This window comes from Somniosus microcephalus, chromosome 17 (genome assembly GCF_052327205.1).
Source record: "Somniosus microcephalus isolate GS21.2 chromosome 17, FLI_Smic_1.0, whole genome shotgun sequence".
Taxonomy (NCBI): Eukaryota; Metazoa; Chordata; class Chondrichthyes; order Squaliformes; family Somniosidae; genus Somniosus; species Somniosus microcephalus.
Window position 1 is genome coordinate 70,435,877 of NC_141003.1, and position 20,742 is coordinate 70,456,618.

At 43.5% G+C, this 20,742-nt stretch overlaps 1 long non-coding RNA gene across 2 annotated transcripts in view; it reads left to right on the forward strand.

Annotated features, from left to right (window-relative positions):
• Positions 1-553: 553 nt before the first annotated feature.
• LOC147105845 (uncharacterized) overlaps positions 554-20,742 on the forward strand; it is a 78,210-nt gene continuing 58,021 nt past the window's right edge. Inside the window, exon 1 of one of the 2 annotated variants that reach the window (XR_015081603.1) lies at positions 554-1,016. This is a non-coding gene — a long non-coding RNA (uncharacterized LOC147105845). The remainder of the gene's footprint in view (positions 1,017-20,742) is intronic. The other variant, XR_015081602.1, reaches the window with a different exon arrangement.

Genomic DNA, 20,742 nt, shown 5'->3' on the forward strand with positions numbered 1-20,742 from the left:
AACACAACAAGATCATGACTAAAATGTCCTTGTAATTATAAAGTGCGCACACATGGAAAAATAAAATCAGCCTGCCCAGTAAGTGCAGCCACCTTAAACCGCGAGGGACTGCATTTAATTCCCCGTATCCTCATTGTTCGGCGGGTCTCGGTTTACAGTGACTGGGCTGGAAAAATGCCGCACAGGTGAGCTAGTGTTACACCTGGTGATAGCAGAGAACCGGGCTCGGGGCGTCAGATGGAGCCTGGCGGTGTAGGGTGGGAGTTTAATCCGGGGCTGTTAAATATTCATCAGCCGCTGGAGCCCAATCTCCGGCCGCCTCCTTTTGTGAAGCCGACCAGTTAAGGTTTCAGTCCTGGCCGGGGTTCAGCCGAGTCGATTTTCCTGTATTGCTGCGAAGCGATCGGGTTTAAGACACGTGGGCGGGAAACAATGCGATTTGGTTGGATTCCTTGTCAAGGAGCCTGGGCTCGGGTTGGTGAACATTGGGAAGCGATGGGGAGGGGGGTGGTCGGTTCGAGAGGCCGAGGATAGAGAAAGGGGATCAGGTTTAGCTAGTTCATCAAATATGGAAAAGGGGCTTCTAAAAGTATCCGACTAATTGTCAACAGCAGGTTAACGAGAGCACGGAAAACAAGCCGAGTCACAGGAGGGCAGCCTGGGTAGATGAGCTGGTATAAAGGGAGTGCCCACTTGGCAGACAGCAGCAGACCATCTCCTGGTCCCGACCTCCACTCTCGCCGGGCTCCCCTCACTCTCCAGCCTTATTTTTGTAATTCCAATGTTATTTATTTTGTCCTTCCTGCTGAAAGGGAAATCGATGCTTCGTGTCGCGTGCCATTCGATTCTATTTTATTTTCTGGAGAGAGACAGAGAGGGGAGGAGGAGGAGAGGCTCAACCCTCTCCTACCCGCTACCTGGCTCAGGAGAGAGGGGTCTGGACGAAGAGAAGACATTTCACAAAGAGAAAGAAAGAGATCGGGTCCGAAGCGGTGATAACGTGACTGAATACACAGGTAGTACAACATTGAGCGCTTTATTGAGTTAAACTATCGAGAGGGGGAGGGGAGTTCTGGGACTTCAGTCTGACTTTTCTTGCTGCCTCTTTCTCTTTGAGTCACGTTTGCACATCACGTTCCAAAGAAAAACTGGGACACCGTTTAAAACAATTTCAACTCTAGCCTTATCCTATCAATAGCCACTTCGGCTTAATTCAAACCGCAGGCTAAATTCAAAGCAAACGGAATTAATGCATATATTTTTTTAATTAAAGACATTAACTTTAAGCATTAATTTTATCCACATTCAATATTACAAATTATCTTGGGCCAAGAGCGATTGTTGCTATCCTGAGTGTCTGTTTAAACACAGTAACTGGATTTAAACGGGTTCATTGACAGAGAGTGAGTAACTGGATTTAAACCGGTTCATGCACAGAGTGAGTAACTGGATTTAAACCGGGTCATGCACAGAGAGTGAGTAACTGGATTTAAACCGGTTCATGCGCAGAGAGTGAGTAACTGGATTTAAACCGGGTCATGGACAGAGCGTGAGTAACTGGATTTAAACCGGGTCATGGACAGAGCGTGAGTAACTGGATTTAAACCGGGTCATGGACAGAGCGTGAGTAACTGGATTTAAACCGGGTCATGGACAGAGAGTGAGTAACTGGATTTAAACCGGGTCATGGACAGAGCGTGAGTAACTGGATTTAAACCGGGTCATGGACAGAGAGTGAGTAACTGGATTTAAACCGGGTCATGCACAGAGAGTGAGTAACTGGATTTAAACCGGTTCATGCGCAGAGAGTGAGTAACTGGATTTAAACCGGGTCATGCACAGAGCGTGAGTAACTGGATTTAAACCGGTTCATGCACAGAGAGTGAGTAACTGGATTTAAACCGGGTCATGGACAGAGAGTGAGTAACTGGATTTAAACCGGGTCATGCACAGAGAGTGAGTAACTGGATTTAAACCGGGTCATGGACAGAGAGTGAGTAACTGGATTTAAACCGGGTCATGCACAGAGAGTGAGTAACTGGATTTAAACCGGTTCATGCACAGAGCGTGAGTAACTGAATTTAAACCGGTTCATTGACAGAGAGTGAGTAACTGGATTTAAACCGGGTCATGCACAGAGAGTGAGTAACTGGATTTAAACCGGTTCATGCACAAAGAGTGAGTAACTGGATTTAAACCGGGTCATGCACAGAGAGTGGAAAATTGATCCAAACTGGTTTAGTAAAGGGGGCGAGATCATTGAGAAAGTGACGATGATTTGCAATGAAAGTGACTGTAAATAAACCTAAATTCTTTCAGATTCATTCAATTGTTGGAAATCAATCCTGCTTTTAAATTTTTTTTTGCATATATTTGTAACTGTAATTGACCCGCAGTCAGTCAGACACTTGCTGTTTTCGACTAAGTTAAAATACTTGGAAACCGATTACAGGATTGGATTGGAGCCGATTGTAACCTGACTGTTTCATTTGATTTTATTAGAACGGATTGGAAACTGACTATTGGATTGGATACTTAACACCCCCCCCCCCCAATTATTAATATTTACAGCAGCTTTTTCTCTCGCTCTTAAAGTGCAATTGCCGGGGCTCGAGCACCTGGTCTATCCTGCCCTAAATGTATTTAAAAGGACATGTTACAAATGCACCGTGTTTTTCCTGTGTCAGCCTGCACCTGGTGAGACACACGATGACATGCAAATCAGGATCACTTTCAAAATGAATGTGCTCTCGTCCGATCTGTCTGTAATATTTTCAAACTATCTAAATGACTTAAGTGCAGTTTTCTAATATATTTCATTATTTCTCAGGAAATGAGAATGGTACTAGCAATAATATTGCAGGTACAGTCGTGTAGTGGTTATGTTACTGGACTAGAAATCCAGAGGCCTAGACTAGACATCCAGAGTGTGTAAATTCAAATACCACCATGGCACTTTGAGAATTTGAATTCAGTGAGAGATATCTGGGAATAAAAAGCTGGTATCAGTAAAAGAGACCATGAAAAACTTCGCAGGTTCACTAATGTCCTTTAGGGAAGGAATGCTACCGTCTCCTTACCCCCCCCCCCCCCCCCAGCACATCCTTGCTCCCCCTAAGATCAGGGTCATCCCCCTTTCTATCAATGAAAGAGAACTAATCAATTTCACATCTATTTATTAATTGTCACCTCTTCTTACAGAACAAGCTGTAGAAATACAGTGTAATGATAGAATTATTGGAATTTTATTTTTAATAAATAACCTTCAGCATGAAAGGTATGTATTTTAATTCGATATGAGTTTGGAGAGATTTGGGAAGGAGAGTAATGATTAAGTTAACAGTAAAATCCCTTACACAGTGCTTGTTAAACCCCTCACACTGTACTTGTTAAACTCCTTACACTGTGCTTGTCAATTGCAAACTGTATCTAGAGAAGGATTACCTGCAACAAATCTTTCGGTTTATGCATTGTGAACATATTTATAAATATATCATTACATGTAAAGAATGCGGGACGAAATTGTTACCTGTGCAAACGATGGGGCGAATCTAAAGGAGAGAAGGGTTTGTGGTTCAAGGGTGAGGTTGATGACGATGGTTGGGTGGTGTTAGCCTGGGAGAGACTACACAGAGGAGGCGCGAGTAAAACCATCTGGATGATGACATCCGATCTTTATGAATTGTTAGACAAGAGGGGAAGCACCGAGAACAGAGAGAGACGCCCAGGCTAGGAAGAAAGGGAGGCGGAAGCATTACAAAAAGAGCATGCTGGATGGATTACTGAACAGGTCAGATGTGTTTTACACACACACACACACACACACAGACACACATACACACACAGGCACACATACAGCAAAACACACTCACATACAGAGACACTCACTCACATACAGAGATATAGAGAGACACACACACATACAGACACACACACTAACACATACAGAGATATACACACTCACATATACAGACACACACTCACACATACAGAGACACACACTCACACATACAGAGACACACACTCACACATACAGAGACACACACTCACATATACAGAAACACACACTCACATACAGAGACACACACTCACATATACAGAAACACACACTCACATATACAGAGACACACACTCACACATACAGAGAGACACACTCACATACAGAGATATACACACTCACATACAGAGACACACACTCACATATACAGAAACACACACTCACATACAGAGACACACACTCACATATACAGAGACACACACTCACATACAGAGACACACACTCACATATACAGAAACACACACTCACATATACAGAGACACACACTCACACATACAGAGAGACACATTCACATACAGAGATATACACACTCACATACAAAGACACACACACTCACATACAGAGATATACACACTCACATACAGAGATATACACTCACATACAGAGATATACACACTCACATACAGAGATATACACACTCATACAGAGACACACACACTCACATATACAGAGATATACACACTCACATACAGAGACACACACACTCACACATACAGAGATATACACACTCACATATATAGGTACACATGTTCACATATACAGAGACATACACACATGTATGCAGAGAGACACACTCACATATACACAGATACACACGCCCTCATATACAGAGAGACACACACATACACAGAGACACACACATACACAGAGACACACACATACACAGAAACACGCACACATACAGAGACACACACAAAGAGAATAACTGGATGGCAGTGCGAATTGGTGAATTTCATTGACCTGAATTATTCATTTGACACAGGGCGAGTTCGGAAAATAAAGTTAAAAGTGAAAACTCTATGAAGAAATGGGAAAGTGAGAAAGTAGGGTTAAAAGGGCACAGGTGCTGTGTTGGGACAGAAAGTAAGGCGGAGGTTGTGTTGATCTCAGTCTCACTGGAAATACCTTGAATTACAATCTGCTCCAAAGCGGTCAGTACTGGATTACAGATTGGTAATTTAGTATATTTTAAAGGTGTATATAAATTGTAATTTCACCTCAGAATCCCACCCTACAAGATGTCCCCCCTTAGTGTGTGTGTGGGGGGGGAGGGGTAAATTACATTGAATTTCGTTTTCAGGGCTCAGTAATTGAGAGTGAATAAGAGGGAGAGGGTGAGAATAGATAGATAGCGAGAGAGAGAAAGGGTGAGGATAGATAGCGAGAGATAAATAGGCGAGGGACAGCAAAGTGACATAACGAGAAGCAACAGAGAGAATGAGGCAGAAAGGAACAGTGAGAAAGACAGAGATACAAGAGGCTCAGAGAAACAACAGATTGAAAGATATTGGGAGACAGACAGGGATTGGGAATAGAATGAGAGATAGCAAAGACTGAAAGAGAAAGAAACAGGCTGAGAAAATACAGAAGCATCTGTGATCAGACATTAGGTTAAACCAAATGCCTGAGGCAAGGAATGCAGTGGGATCAGTGAGGCCATGTACAGCAGTGTGTAACTGGGGGCGGGGGACGGCCAGGGTCCTGTCGGTTCAGCGGTATCTACGCACTACAAGAATTTCAATTCACTTTCACTACAACCAGGGCTTGGGGATGCAAACCCAAGATTCTGTGCAGTCCAGGTAATCCCATCCCCCCACCCATCAGAGGCCAGGCGGGGCACCCTCATCCTGCAGCTGTCCTGTTGTATGCTGGAGAGAGAGAGAGAGCGGCGCTTTCTACATCATATAGGGAGTGGGTTGCTTTGCAACTCCCGCATTGTGGAAAGGTTGGACTGGAGTTTGTGCCTGATTCGGCAGCGAGCTGTCGAGTGACAGGGAGAGAGCGAGGGAGGGAGGGCTGACACAGGATGGGGCGAGAGTAGAAAGGTTGGCCTGGGAGAGAGTTATAACCGCAGACAGTGATCGCAGAGCCCTGCGGCATGAACAGGTAGGTGTGTCAGAAGGGAACTGAATCCCTCAGCAGAACTATGACAGCACATCTCCTCCAACCAGTTAAAATACAGCAATGCTTTTAAACCAAGATATCTCTCTAAACAGGCAACACTCTCATTAATATTTTGTGTTCAATCCCCTCCCGTCCTTCTTAATTTTACAGAATGGTATTTCTAAAATGAACGAGCGCAGCCCCCCCCCCCCATCTACTTCCCAGACTCCCCTCACCCATAACTCCTCCCTCCCTGATGGTAGATCCGGCTAATTGATAGGAATGGTACGTGCCTGTGGTTCTTAAGGTGAGTTTGGTTCGTCTCTGATCCACCTTAAAACTCACCTGGGCGGAGTGCGGAGTCAGTGATATTGGAGAGAGAGAGAGGGGGTGGAGTGAGATTACCGGGTGACCAGAGGGTAAGATGCTTACAGACTAATTGTCTTTCCGTAGCAAATCCTACCTTGGACACTGTCTGGCCCAGCTGCTTAGAGAGAGAGAGAGAGAGAATGATAAAGTGGTGGTAGAGAGAAAGAGAGAGAGGAGGGGGTGAGAAAGAGAGAGAGGGGATAGAGAGAGGAGGGAGTGAGGAAGAGAGAGAGGAGGGGGTGAGAAAGAGAGAGAGGGGATAGAGAGAGGAGGGGGTGAGAAAGAGAGAGAGATGTTGAGGAGCACCGAGAAAGCGGAAGATATGGGGGCCGCGGGCCGCGATTCCTGTTTCGACTTTGTGCAGGTACAAGACAGTCAGTTGAGCAAAGCTGTGATTGAGTATCACGGAAGTCGAGCAGCAGAGAGGCGGCTGTGCTGGAAATGAAACAGGTAGTCTTAAAAAAAAACCACCCGAGTGAGATTGGGGAGTGGGGAGTGGGGAGTGGGAGTGGACCTTCAGCTGGAAGGCGGTGCGAGGACGTTCAGTTCAAATGATTGTTGCAGGGAGTCGAGAGGGGAGGGGTTTAGGGACATTGAGACGCAGTGGAAATAAAAAAAATATATATATATGTTTGGACGGGCTCCCAAAATCTTTAGTCTTTAAGCGGGTCAGTGAGTGGCATCCGGAAGAGCAGCAGCTATAAGAGAGGAGCGACTCGTTGAGTCTCACCAGCCCACTCCTGCACCCCAGCAGGGTGGCACCGTCCCATTTTATTATTGTCTAAAAAAAAATTCACTCCCACTGAGGCAAGACCGGCTCCCAGCCCCAGAATAAGAGCATGGCTGTAAAATGGCGAAGCTCCTACGCCGCGCTCCAGGTAAGTCCACCTAACAAGGAGAGAGTCCTTTATTTTTGGGGTTAGCCGGCTGTTTTAGGGGAATTGTAGATTTTTGTGTGGGTTTTTTTTTGTTGCAAATCATATATTTTCAATATTCCAGTCGTGAGTTTGCAAATCAATGTTAAGGATGTCGGAGATAACCCACCGACTGGAGAGATTGGGATAGATTGCATTAAGCGGGAGTCTCCCCTAAACCGGTCTGCGAATCTCAGGCTCCAGACTGTCCTCCACTAAAAGAGATAAATAACTCGGGTAGTGGAGGCAAATTCCTTTCAAATATATTGATATTTTATTGCCAATTTAAGACATTCGCACTCGGGTCTCAAAGTGTACGGTCTACAAGGGGCATCGCCACACGATCGGCGCTCACAGTTGCTAACAAGTCGTTTGCAATTAATTTTAGGCGGCAAAATTTGAAGCAAAGTTTTTTTTTAATTATTCGCGAAAGAAAATCCCCCCGTTTGTATTGGTTGGTTGTCGCCGGTATGAGCACGGCACGGAATTCGATTCACAAGCTGATCTTTTCCTTATTAATTCCCAAATCCTGCCGTTTCCCCCTCTCCGTGCTCAGTTTCATATACTTTGTATTAAATGTCAGACATAAACTGATAATCTGCATAAAAATGTAAACTAGAAACAAATCTCCATTAAAATGTAAAATACAAACGAATCTGCCTGAAAGTGTAACCAGAGTAGATGGAGCCGGCAGTGAGGATTCACAGTGCTAATGTTGGACTCGCTCCCCCGTCTCTTTCCTCTTTTTTCTCCAGGGATTGGGGGGTAATTTCAAAAACAAAATTAAAATCAGAAGGTTGCACCATTTAAAAAGTGCAGCAACTGCATGTAAACTAGATATATACAGCCCATTGATAATTCAGGGTCGCACTATTGCCTAACACAAAGTTGAATTATCCAAAACTTAAAATTCAGCCACACGTCAACAATCGGAATTAAGTGCGAAGAACATTAATTGTCATATTATTTGAATTAAACCGTGTTAAATGGAGAGGAGACTGCATTCATAATAGATCTTGACAATCGAAGCGTTTATTCACTATTTTTGATTGGTGTTTAAAAAAAAAATGTTATCTTAATACATCTTATCTTCTGTGTATGTTTGCACTTTATAACGGTTTAGAGTATCTATTATTGATACAGATCTGGGAGAATGGTTTCGCAATTGTTAGGGTTCTTAAGTTGAATTTCCACAGACCTCCCTTTGAGATGTCCGTATATTCGTTGTTGTTGTTGTTGTTGTTGTAATAAATAAGGTTATTTAAACAAAGAACCGGTAGCAAGGTTGATTTTTAACGATAAGGAGACAAAGAGATGCTCTGTGTAGTTGGGTTGATGTCTTCCTTCCCCCGTAGCAAAAACGCTTCTTTATTGTGAATATTTTTTTTTAAACGAAGATTTGTAAGGTTGGGTAAGAGTATAATACCCAGTGATAACAATTTTCAAAGATTTCACGCCCACTGATTTAGCCAAAGCCGTGGGGTGTTGGTTAATGCGAACGCATGCTAACTATAGACTGATGTAAGGCTGCATCATCATCCCCATCCTCTCTCTGAGGTAATGTATCTCCCCCCCCACCCCGAAATTCTGCGGTTCCCTCGGTGTCTGTAGTAAGGGTGCTTTATCATAAATAACAGGACACAAAAAACAGCCGCAATATCACACAAAAAGATCATAAACTTCAAGGTGTTTATGTGAAATTGACACTGAGAGGCCTAATACACACACACGCACACGTTTTATATTGTGGACTTAACACGACACAACATCAGAAATAATGCAAAATGTATATAAAGTTGGCAGGCCAAGCATACAAATAGCACTGCAAAAATGTATCAAAGATTGTAAATTTAGTCTTGGAAATGCACCATCACGTCTAATATTATAAACCGGAGCTTTCGCCAATCTCCCTTTGTGGTCCTCACAATGAGACATTTTAGAATTCAATCCCTCCTCTGAGCTCCAACAGGCGGCCATCTCCTGGTTAATATATATTTGAATGCTCCTTATTTTCACAGTGATAACTTGTAATAAAGTCTGGCACCGATCAATTTCAACCAGATAAGAGCGAATTACATTTGAAACCTTTTGCTTTTTTAAATCACTGGTGATTCTGTGTCGCTTTTAAATCTCTATTTTATGGCAATATGAACAACATCTTAAAGCAATTCGTTGTGTGAATCGTTTCCAGACATTCATTAATGCAATTTTCAATCTTTCTATTTTACTAATCTATATCTATTAAATATACCTATCTGCATTAGGACTCTCACTGTGGCATCTGTTAAAGTAAAATTAATATTAATTAATATTAAAAAGCACCATATTAACAACTACATTAAAAGAATGTGATAACTAAGAGACTGAGGAATTTAATTCGTCTGCCTCTGTCTCGCATCTCTTTGTCTTTCCTAACTGCGTTCCTATTTACGTTTCCTCCCTCACTGTCTCCCCTGTTCTCTTTGGATCTGTCTCCCCTTCTCTGTCACTCTTTCTATCAGTATCCATCTCTCCCCCTGTCACTAATTCTGTCTCTCTCTCGCTGTCTGTCTCTCTGGCCCCCACTCTCCCTTTTCCTGTATCTAACTATCCTCGGGTTTTTCCAGACGGGCTCTTTGGCTCAGTATCGTTCTGTATTTTTTTCCCTGTGCGGCAGGGACGGTGTCAGCTCTTGTGTTCTGCACCTGTTTTCCTTCACCAAGGATTTATCCCTGAAATCCGCTCGGCATTATTTTATTTTGGTCTTTTTAATACCTTTACGTCATTGCTTCAGCGCAGCCGGTTCTGGGAAGAGCTGAACCCCTTTCCATAGAGCCATGTGGCGGCTACTTAAAAGCAAAACTCACATGTTCTAAATTACAAATATATTTCCCAGATCTTCGGTATAGGCGGTATCTATATCCAGAGCATAAAACAAATGTTTAAAGCAGCCGCAGGTTATTGCATAATTAACATTATTTGTATTTAAGCTTCAAGTCGTTTATATAATGTGGAGTTTAAGAAACGCTGCCTTCAGAAAGCGGTGCGATTTTATTGAATATACTTTAAAAAATCATAGGCAGAAAGGAGTTCATTCAAAATGTGATGATTATTGTTAGTTTATACAGAGGCTAGCAGATGCTTTGTAATAGTTTTTTTCTATATAGGCCGAACATACAGGTGTGTGCGACCAGCCGCGTTTAAGCGAAAGGTTCAAAATTTGATTTATTAAAACAGAATAGAATAAACGTTAGAGGTGGATAATTTCAGTTTAATTTGCAGGGAGGGGGGGCTTGGCCTCTGCAGCTTGCAGTCAGCCACTTCAGGGACATCGACTGGAACTGGAGAAGGAGACTGACATCCGATCTCAAGCCGACAGTGTCCTTTTCTGTCAGAGCATCTTTCTGTTCTCCAACTCCCTCCCTCCCTCACTCTCTCTCTCTCTCCCCTCCTCCTCTGCACCAAGTCTCTCCCAGAATAGCTGAGTGTGTGCAGAGAAGGCTGGCGTGGTAATCAGATCGAGCTGAGATTACCAGCCCGCACTCTGCAGCACTGAGGAGATGTTAAAAGGCGGATTGACTGGACCCGTTAACCCTTTCCACACCCTTCCCCAACCAAAATCAAAAGCAAAATACTGCAATTGCTGGAAATCTGAAATTTAAAAAAAACTCAGAGCATGCTGGAAACACTCAGCAGGCCAGGCAGCATCTGCGGAGAAACAGTTAGAGAGAGAAATAGTTCAACTCCTGACCTGCGGAGTCTTTCCAGCATTTCCTGTTTTATCCACCCCGCCCCCCCAAAAAAACCCCAACCCGACGGAGCTCCGACTGTAGCCTGAACAGACACAGAGGGTAAAAAAAAGACACAGGAGGTAGGGTTTCAGCGTGCAGTCATCAGTGCAATCCTGGCGGTATCCGCTGCACCAGCGCAAAAGATCGGGGGATTTTGAACGTAAGTGAGCTACGCCCCAAAACCACTTGTGCTGGTGTTTTCCGCAATCGTTGACACTGGATCAGTAGCCGGGTGAGAGCAGCCTTTCCCCATCACCTGCCCCCAGCAGGGCACATAACATAACCCGCCACTTATTGTCCAAAATCCTCTACCTTTTTTAGTGTCAATATGTCAGTTTCCCTCTGTACACAAGGCGTCCGGCCCCTTGAACAAAGGGAGCGGGAGGTACCCTCGAGAGAACGGACTGTGGGCTCAATGATAAAATACAAACGGAAACCTGGAAATCAGACTAACAGCAAAAAAAAACACCCCACATTGCTGCAAATCTGCAAGGGGATGTAAAGGACAGCTCACTGACCTGTCGTGAATTCCCAGCATTGTCTCTGTTTCTTGGTTTCTTTTTATACAATACTGCAATTAGTACTTCTTAAAAACAACCTTGTTATAGGAGGTAAGGAGCTTATAAACAAACAATATTTCGGCTCTCCTTTTGCCAACAGACCGTGAAAATGGAATAAAAATGGAAACACACAGCAGTTCGGGCTGGATATGTAAGGGCGGGTGTGGATTCGGGTTAACAGCAGTCTGGTAATCCCAATCCCAATCCCAATCCCAATCCCAGACCGGGGGCGGGGGATTACTGCCGCGCTCACCGTGTGTGCTGGGTTTTAAAAATATTTATAGCCATTTTAGAATAACCCCACTTTCAGCAAATAGATGTTGTCTTCGCTTAAATGTCTATCCGCAAAAAATAATTAACAGGCCGTTTAAACAGTGCTCACCTAAGCGCTTTCCAAATATATATATATCTCTATATCGGTTATAAATTCATTGGAAACAGGGTCTGATATATTGTTACAATTGATTTCTTTGCATCCCCTGGTTCTCGAAGATATTTTGTAATCCCTGACTTTTTGCACAGCGTTTCAGTCGAGTTTGTAATGGCTGCGTGATCGCTTCAGTTATCAGTGACAAGTGCAACATAAAATGAGACCAGAACCGGGCTGTACAGGGCGGTGAAAAAATCATCTGAGGCGGGTCCCGCGTCTCCACCACCTTCTGAATTCTTTTTCACATTTTCTTCATTATCTTTCCTTCCCCCCCTGCCAATGCTCTGAAATACTCCGACTGCAGGAGTCGGGGAACGGAGAGAGTATCCCAACCATTTTGTTAGGAATTAAATCTTTCAAGATTTTTTTTTAAGGAAAAATAGAAATACCGAGAGCAAAACAAAACGAATTTGAGAAATTCGGAAATATATTTTGTTTTGTGATCAATTTCATCCTCTTAACATTTACAACATGAAAATGGTTCCTTCATTCTGCACTCGTTTTTAATTCCAATCTATAAAACCCATTAATCCGATGATGCAGTTTATAGATAATTAAATAGCACAGCAGTAATATTGCTCGCCATCCAATAATACACTGGCGTCGAACTATAAAATGCCCTGTTCCGGTGTATTACAATGCCGTGACCCTCCAGCACGGGTCTGTATGCGATGCATCTGGAACTCTCCCAAAAAGCTATTGAGGCTGGGGGTCAATTGAAAATTTCAAAACTGAGATTGATATTTTTTTGTTAGACAAGGCTATTAAGGGTTACAGAACCAAGGCGGGTAAATGGAGTTAAGATACAGATCAGCCATGATCTAATTGGTGGAACAGGATAGAGGGGCTGAATGGCCTCCTCCTGTTCCTGTGTGGCACATTCACTGTGCAAGGGTCTGTCTCCGCAGTGAATATTGCACAATGTTACTGGGCAAGGAGGAGAAATGTAATGATCCCTTTCACATTGACCTGAAACCGGTCATACAAAATAGAGAAACATTTGTTTTCAGACGCTTCATCCTCTTTCCCGGCAGTGTCCCAAAACGCTTTACACACAATGAATTACTCCGAAGTGGGACGGCTGCTATGTAAAGGGAGTTATAAGTTTTATCTCATTTATATAGTCAAAGTATCGTTATTTATATTTGCATAATGAAGAAGAGCGGCGAGAAAATTGCAACCAGATTTAGCTTGGATTTGTAGAGCCCAATACAACAATCATCCAATCACTTTGGCCCAAATATTTAGCCTATAGCGATAAAAAAAACGTTCCACTTTTACTAGCCCTAAAAAAATATCACCCACATACATACCAGTTATCTTGTTAAAACACATACTAGCGCAGTGTGCGGGCGCAATAGGGGACGTAAATGGAACCAGTGAACCCAGGTTGTCAAGGTGCGTGGGCTCAAGTCCAGAGACAAGTCCAGCAATTATTGATTCAACCCGGCTCCATTGCCCATTAGTGACCGACCCTCTTAAAATTCTGTCCTGGTGTCTAAAATAGATTATTAAGACATTTAAAAAAACACACGCTCACATCTGTAGTTCTCTGGTTTGTACATAGACAGCCAGTTACATAATAGGTTAGACATTTAACTTTCGCCCAAATAAAGCTCACTGTCCTTCAAGAGACTCACTGTGAAAACTCTTTGAGGTGATTCCCAGAGACTCGATCAAGCACTAGGATTATTTGTTACTCTCCCAATTCGTTTATGATGTAAATGTGTCTTTAGATCACCAGTAAATTATCATCAGATTCCCGCCTAATCCGATCCTGTTACCTGTTAGATTCAGTCAAGATTTCTTTCCTGAATTTTAAACATTTTATATTGAATGATATTTACAGTCGTCTTACAAACACGATTTAATAATACCTAATTATTAAAGGTATATATGAAACGAAATGTCACCTTGTAAATAGTGACCTCTGCGAATGACTACTGAGGGAGTTGTAATAACGAGTTGAAACAATAAATAGATGGGCAATAGTTGCACGAAGCTTCAAGATTAGTTGGTACATTTAAATGTTGAACATCAAGTCACAGAGTCGCTGTATCCCTGTCCGCCTGTCTCTCTCCCTACCCGCCCCTCTCGTTCTCTCCACCCACCGCGCTGGTCCCTCGCTTTCTTTCTCTCTCCCCCCTCTCTATGCATCTTTCTGTCTCTCTCTCTATCCCTTTCTGTATCCTTTATTCTTCTCTATTTTCTCTCTCTCGTTCCCTGTGTATCTTTATTTCCCTTTATTTTTCGTTCTCTATTTCCCTTTACGTTTTTCTATTTCTCTTTGTTCCCTTTTATGTTTCTCCCGGTATCTCTTTTTTCCCCCCTTGCTCTGACCCTAGTTTAAGGAGATCGATTACACCAGGAAATGGGACGAATTAGTGCCGCTTAGAGAGCCATTTGGGCGTCGAAAAAAAAATCACTTACAGCATCAGTGCAGCCTGAAATCAATCATTTCGGCACTTGGGCTTTCGGACCGAGGGGCGGGGCAGGGGCTAATGCACAGAATGCCGCAATACTGCGGCATATCCTGGGCAATATGTCACTCCAGATGTTGGGACTATTTCAAGAAAGGACAGGAGAGAGAGAGAGATTACAAAATCTGGGAGCCGTCCAAGCTAGCCAAGGCCAGGCAGAATGAACATACTCTGAACTTGGTGAATAAAGATACTGTTATGACTAAGTTAGGAATAAACACTAGAGATGTAGATTGTAACTATCTCACTATATAGACTGTAACTATATCTTATCGTACCCGGCAAGTTACCAATGGAATGTACCTAGATGGACTGCTAGAGATTCGGAAAGACTGGTGTGGAGACAGCGGTGAATACATGTATTAGATATTAGCTATCCATAGGCAGGTTTATCAGCCACAATATCTACCCACCCAAAGTTGGACGGATGAAGCAAAAATAGAAAGCGATAGATGAATAGATATGATGGGAGGCGCAGATGGAGAGAGTACAGTGGATGTGCGATTCACATTCGAACTGAAGGTGAATGTTTTAATATTTTCCGCTCTCCTCCGTAATCATCCCACTCTGCCAAAACCGCGCTGGGAGTTTGAACGGGCGCCTCTAGTCGAATGCACGCCGAGCGGTCGCAATCCAACAACTGGCCAAATAATTAGCCGTTCCGAATGGACAACAAGGTCCTCGGAGGAGCTGGGCTTTGCGAGGTGTGGAGAGACACCTGCCACATTGATCATTTGATGGCGTTAAATAACAAAATGTAGACTAGAGCCGGCTCCCACTTCACTCGGAATATATCAAACCAAATTATAAACCAGATCTTAAAAACAGAATGATTCTTAGAATTGCGTTATTAATCATTTAGTTATTCCTGGAGTTTCGTTATTCCAGAGGTGCGCTTTATGATTCCTGGAATTTCGTTATTCCTGGGGCGTGTTTCATTATTCCAGGAGTTTCTTCATCCCAGGAGCGCGTTTTATTATTCTAGAGTTTATCCAGATTGTACGCAAATTGGTGAAGGAGTGGGGTGTTGATTTACTTCCCGGTCCCCAGCCTATACTGTCAGACTCCAAACATTAATATATAATAACCCACAATTTCGTCAATTTCACGAATCCAGATTTCAGGCTGAAAGAAGCGAGCGCCGCTCCTTCAAATAAAAAACTGCATCAGAAAAGAATGGATCACGGGAAGGTGCATTAGGCAAACCATGATCGATTAAAACCACAGATGGAAATTGCAAAAAATAAGAGCCTTGAGTCGTTTACCGTTTTGAGGGAGGGAAAATCCTTAATTTATTGCTGTTGATGTCATTCCAATATTTCGATAAACACTTGATCAGAATACATTGTCAAAATGAGTGGGAACAGGTGAGGATGAGCGGCATGGCGCCGGAATCCTAGAGGATTTAAGCAAAAAAAAAGATTTAAAATCTAGGGATATGCAGATACGTTGCCGCTAATCCGGAGACACCGGATTACTCAATTGTTGGGTGAGTGATTAATCTTCCCAATTGCAACTAAAACCAGGCAAACGAGAAACGAATACAGAACATCAAGAGACAGCGAGAAATGTCGCTTTTCAAATCTCTATGCGTTTAACATGATTATTTCATTGCACAATTGCACCTACTGGCTGTGCCAATTTTCATTTAAATGTTCACAATCAGATCCCTGATTTGCAAACGGTCTGAAATTTGTACAGGATTTCCACGTCAGCTTTTCCCCCCTGCTTGGCTCCAGATCGCCTCTTCCTTTCCCGTCCTGTTAAGTGGGTTGTGGGTTTGCAGTTATTTGTCCTCTGTTCTCTCATTTACAAATGGTGAAGTCGATGATTTAAATCTCTTTTCAAAATATATGTATTGGAATTTATTCAACAAGAAACCCCGCTTCTATCCCCGCGTTCACTCGAGTGAAATTATCGCAATATTATTTAAAAAGACAAAATAAAATCGTGGATTATAATAGAAAAATATATCAATATTGAAGGGGCAGAACGAAATTCTCTTACAATCCCCGTACTTTAACATTTCAACAATCCAACTGCTTTTTATCATGTGTCCCAAATAATTCCCCTCCGCTTTCCAACGGATAGATCTCGCAGGATAACTCGTTTCTTTCTGATTGGGAAAGGAGGGCGTTAACCGCAAACCTTTAATCCTGAACATTGCTGACAATCAGGTCTTTACACCAGACATCAATCAGCAAGAACAAGAGGCAGGCAGACTAATTAATTTTTCTTCTCTTAAGATTCTTTTTTTTTCCAGCGGGGTAGGTAGATTTCAATGAGTTCGAAAATAAAAGGTTTTGAAGTAGATGGAGCCGAGCCAATTGGCTGCTTTGGTGCAATGCAGTCAGTCCCCACCCTGGCCAGCCCCGTGCTGCCTGGGCTTGGCTCTGATCATCTGCCCTCCATTGACTTTCAGTAACCACTCAGGACTGCTTCCTCATCCTAATAGGCCATCATAGATGCAGCAATCAGTTATTGCTAATCGTGCTTTGACCTGCCAAAAGTGGGCAATTCAGCACTGATTCTCAATGCAGCACATAGAATCATAGACATTGACAGCACGGAAGGAGGCCATTTCGGCCCATCGTGTCCGCGCCGGCCGATAGAGAGCTATCCAGCCAAATCCCACTTCCCAGCTCTTGGCCCATAGCCCTTCAAGTGCACATCCAAACACTTTTTAAATGTGGTTAGGGTTTCTGCCTCCACCACCCTTTCAGGCAGTGAGTTCCAGACCCCCACAACCCTCTGGGTGAAGAAATTTCCCCTCCAATCCCCTCTAAACCTCCTACCAATTCCTTTAAATCTAAACATCCCCTCCCCAAAGTACCAATAACTTCCGGTATTGGCCATCCTCAGCAAGCAGTGGATCCACTAACCTGGGACTGAATCTCCCATCATTGACTTACTCCCCGAGACTGAATCTCCCATCATTGTCTTACTCCCCGAGACTGAATCTCCCCTCATTGACTTACTCCCCGAGACAGATTCTCCCATCATTGACTTACTCCCCGAGACTGAATCTCCCCTCATTGACTTACTCTCTGAGACTGAATCTCCCCTCATTGACTTACTCCCCGAGACTGAATCTCCCCTCATTGTCTTACTCCCCGAGACTGAATCTCCCCTCATTGACTTACTCCCCGAGACAGATTCTCCCATCATTGACTTACTCCCTGAGACTGAATCTCCCCTCATTGACTTACTCTCTGAGACTGAATCTCCCCTCATTGACTTACTCCCCGAGACTGAATCTCCCCTCATTGACTTACTCCCCGAGACTGAATCTCCCCTCATTGACTTACTCTCTGAGACTGAATCTCCCCTCATTGACTTACTCTCTGAGACTGAATCTCCCCTCATTGACTTACTCCCCGAGACTGAATCTCCCATCATTGACTTACTCCCCGAGACTGAATCTCCCCTCATTGACTTACTCTCTGAGACTGAATCTTCCCTCATTGACTTACTCTCTGAGACTGAATCTCCCCTCATTGACTTACTCCCCGAGACTGAATCTCCCCTCATTGACTTACTCCCCGAGACTGAATCTCCCCTCATTGACTTACTCCCCGAGACAGATTCTCCCATCATTGACTTACTCTCTGAGACTGAATCTCCCCTCATTGACTTACACCCCGAGACTGAATCTCCCATCATTGACTTACTCTCTGAGACTGAATCTCCCCTCATTGACTTACTCCCCGAGACTGAATCTCCCATCATTGACTTACTCCCCGAGACTGAATCTCCCCTCATTAACTTACTCTCTGAGACTGAATCTCCCCTCATTGACTTACTCTCTGAGACTGAATCTCCCCTCATTGACTTACTCTCTGAGACTGAATCTCCCCTCATTGACTTACTCTCTGAGACTGAATCTCCCCTCATTGACTTACTCTCTGAGACTGAATCTCCCCTCATTGACTTACTCTCTGAGACTGAATCTCCCCTCATTGACTTACTCTCTGAGACTGAATCTCCCCTCATTGACTTACTCCCCGAGACTGAATCTCCCATCATTGACTTACTCTCTGAGACTGAATCTCCCCTCATTGACTTACTCTCTGAGACTGAATCTCCCATCATTGACTTACTCCCTGAGACTGAATCTCCCCTCATTGACTTACTCTCTGAGACTGAATCTCCCCTCATTGACTTACTCTCTGAGACTGAATCTCCCCTCATTGACTTACTCTCTGAGACTGAATCTCCCCTCATTGACTTACTCCCCGAGACTGAATCTCCCATCATTGACTTACTCTCTGAGACTGAATCTCCCATCATTGACTTACTCTCTGAGACTGAATCTCCCCTCATTGACTTACTCCCTGAGACTGAATCTCCCATCATTGACTTACTCTCTGAGACTGAATCTCCCCTCATTGACTTACTCCCCGAGACTGAATCTCCTATCATTTGGTCTACCTGACTGCACCCAGTAGTTTTGCTCGGACCCATGTTACTCGCTCTCTGTCCCACCTTATTGCTATGGCGCATCTTGTGTGCTTGGATTCATCCCTTTGAGACTGGGTAATGCACCCCCCGTGCCCCAGCTCATCCTCCGGCGAAGTAATCGAACCTCCGACCTGGGAGACCCTGAGTGTTTGGTTCTCAGCCACCTCACGTAGAGCTTTGTATTTATTGCTTCGCAACAATATTTGTAGATCATCTCAACACGATTCCTGCAGAATAATCTTAACATTAATTCACTCGAATCCACAAATATGTTCTCCCTCTAACCACAGTTTCTGTGTCTAGTGTTTCTAAGGCTAATTCTTTATTAAGTATGATGCTTAGGAGATTTGCATAACATTTTAAACTCACCCCTATAACCTCTGGGAGCCAGACTATTATAATTATGATTTGCATGTATCATTGCATTATAATCCATTCTTGGCAGAACTTCTAACTGCAAAAAAAGTCAGTGTTGTGCTGTGGAGTGACTGCTCAAAGTCTTCGGTACCACTTGTCCAGACCTGCTAACAATTCAAACGCTCTCGAGAAGCCACCTACGCTGTCCCGTCATTATTTTTTTGGAGGGAGGAGGGGCGGCAAGTTTAGGTTTAACACATTGATTGTGTACTCGATTATGGGCTGGATCCTCACTCGGCGGTCAAGCAAGTGCGACATAACAACAGAAAATGCTGGAAAAACTCAGCAGGCCAGGCAACATCCGTGGAGAGAAAATAGAGTCAATGTTTCGAGTCAAACTCTTTGTCAAGACTAAAGAGTTTGACTCGAAACGTTGACTCTATTTCTCTCTCCACGGATGTTGCCTGGCTTGCTGAGTTTTTCCAGCATTTTCTGTTGTTATTTCGGATTTCCAGCATCCGCAGTATTTTGCTATCAAGCAAGTGCGACAACCTGTTCTGCCGGAACTCCGACTGCTTTCCTTCCTTCTCCATTGTCACTTTGAGCAATGCATTGTCCTGGTGGTGTTCCTCCAGTGTCTGTGGGCACATCTCCAGCCCGGCTGCCCGTTTGACCAGTTCCAATGGATTCTTGCAGGGCTTCCTCTTTGCTGACAGGCCACTTCCAGCTCTTTCTCTGCCATGAAAGGTCTCTGAGCCTTTTCCTTTCATTCGGGCGCACCTAAACTTTGAAATGCTCTGATCTAAGAGCGATATTATCCCATATGTCTGTCACCCACTTATTATGTTTTTTAAAAAACACTCATATTTTCTTTTCTCTCACCAGTTTCACAGCACCTTGTCCCCCCACAATTTGGAAACTGTCTAAAAACGACCTGCCCTTGCGGAGATCGTCTGACTCGGGGGCTAAAAATCAGGTCAGCTGCAGTAATCTGTGCACAGGGAGTTACAACTAAAAGAACATAAAACAGCACCAGAATAACCTAATACTAGAATCATCAAAGTTTTTAGCAATCTGCACAAGGGGATGAATGAAATAAAAACAGAAAATGCTGGAAATACTCAGCAGGCCAGACAGCATCTGTGGAGAGAGAAACAGACTTAACGTTTCCAGAGGCTGCCTGACCTGCTGAGTGTTTCCAGCATTTTCTGTTTTTATTTCAGATTTCCAGCATCCGCAGTATTTTGCTTTTATACAAGGGATGAATGACCCTTTTTTAATTCTCTGACAAACAAATGAAGATAAACGGACAGTTTTGCTGCACTGTGCTTTATGATCAAACTTTGCATCTCCCATTTCAACTTTTCTCTCAAACTCTCTGAATTGGTGCCCTCAACTTCCCCGTTTTTTATTATTGTTTGATGCCAGAAGTTCCGTAGGAACTAAATGTTACTTGTCAA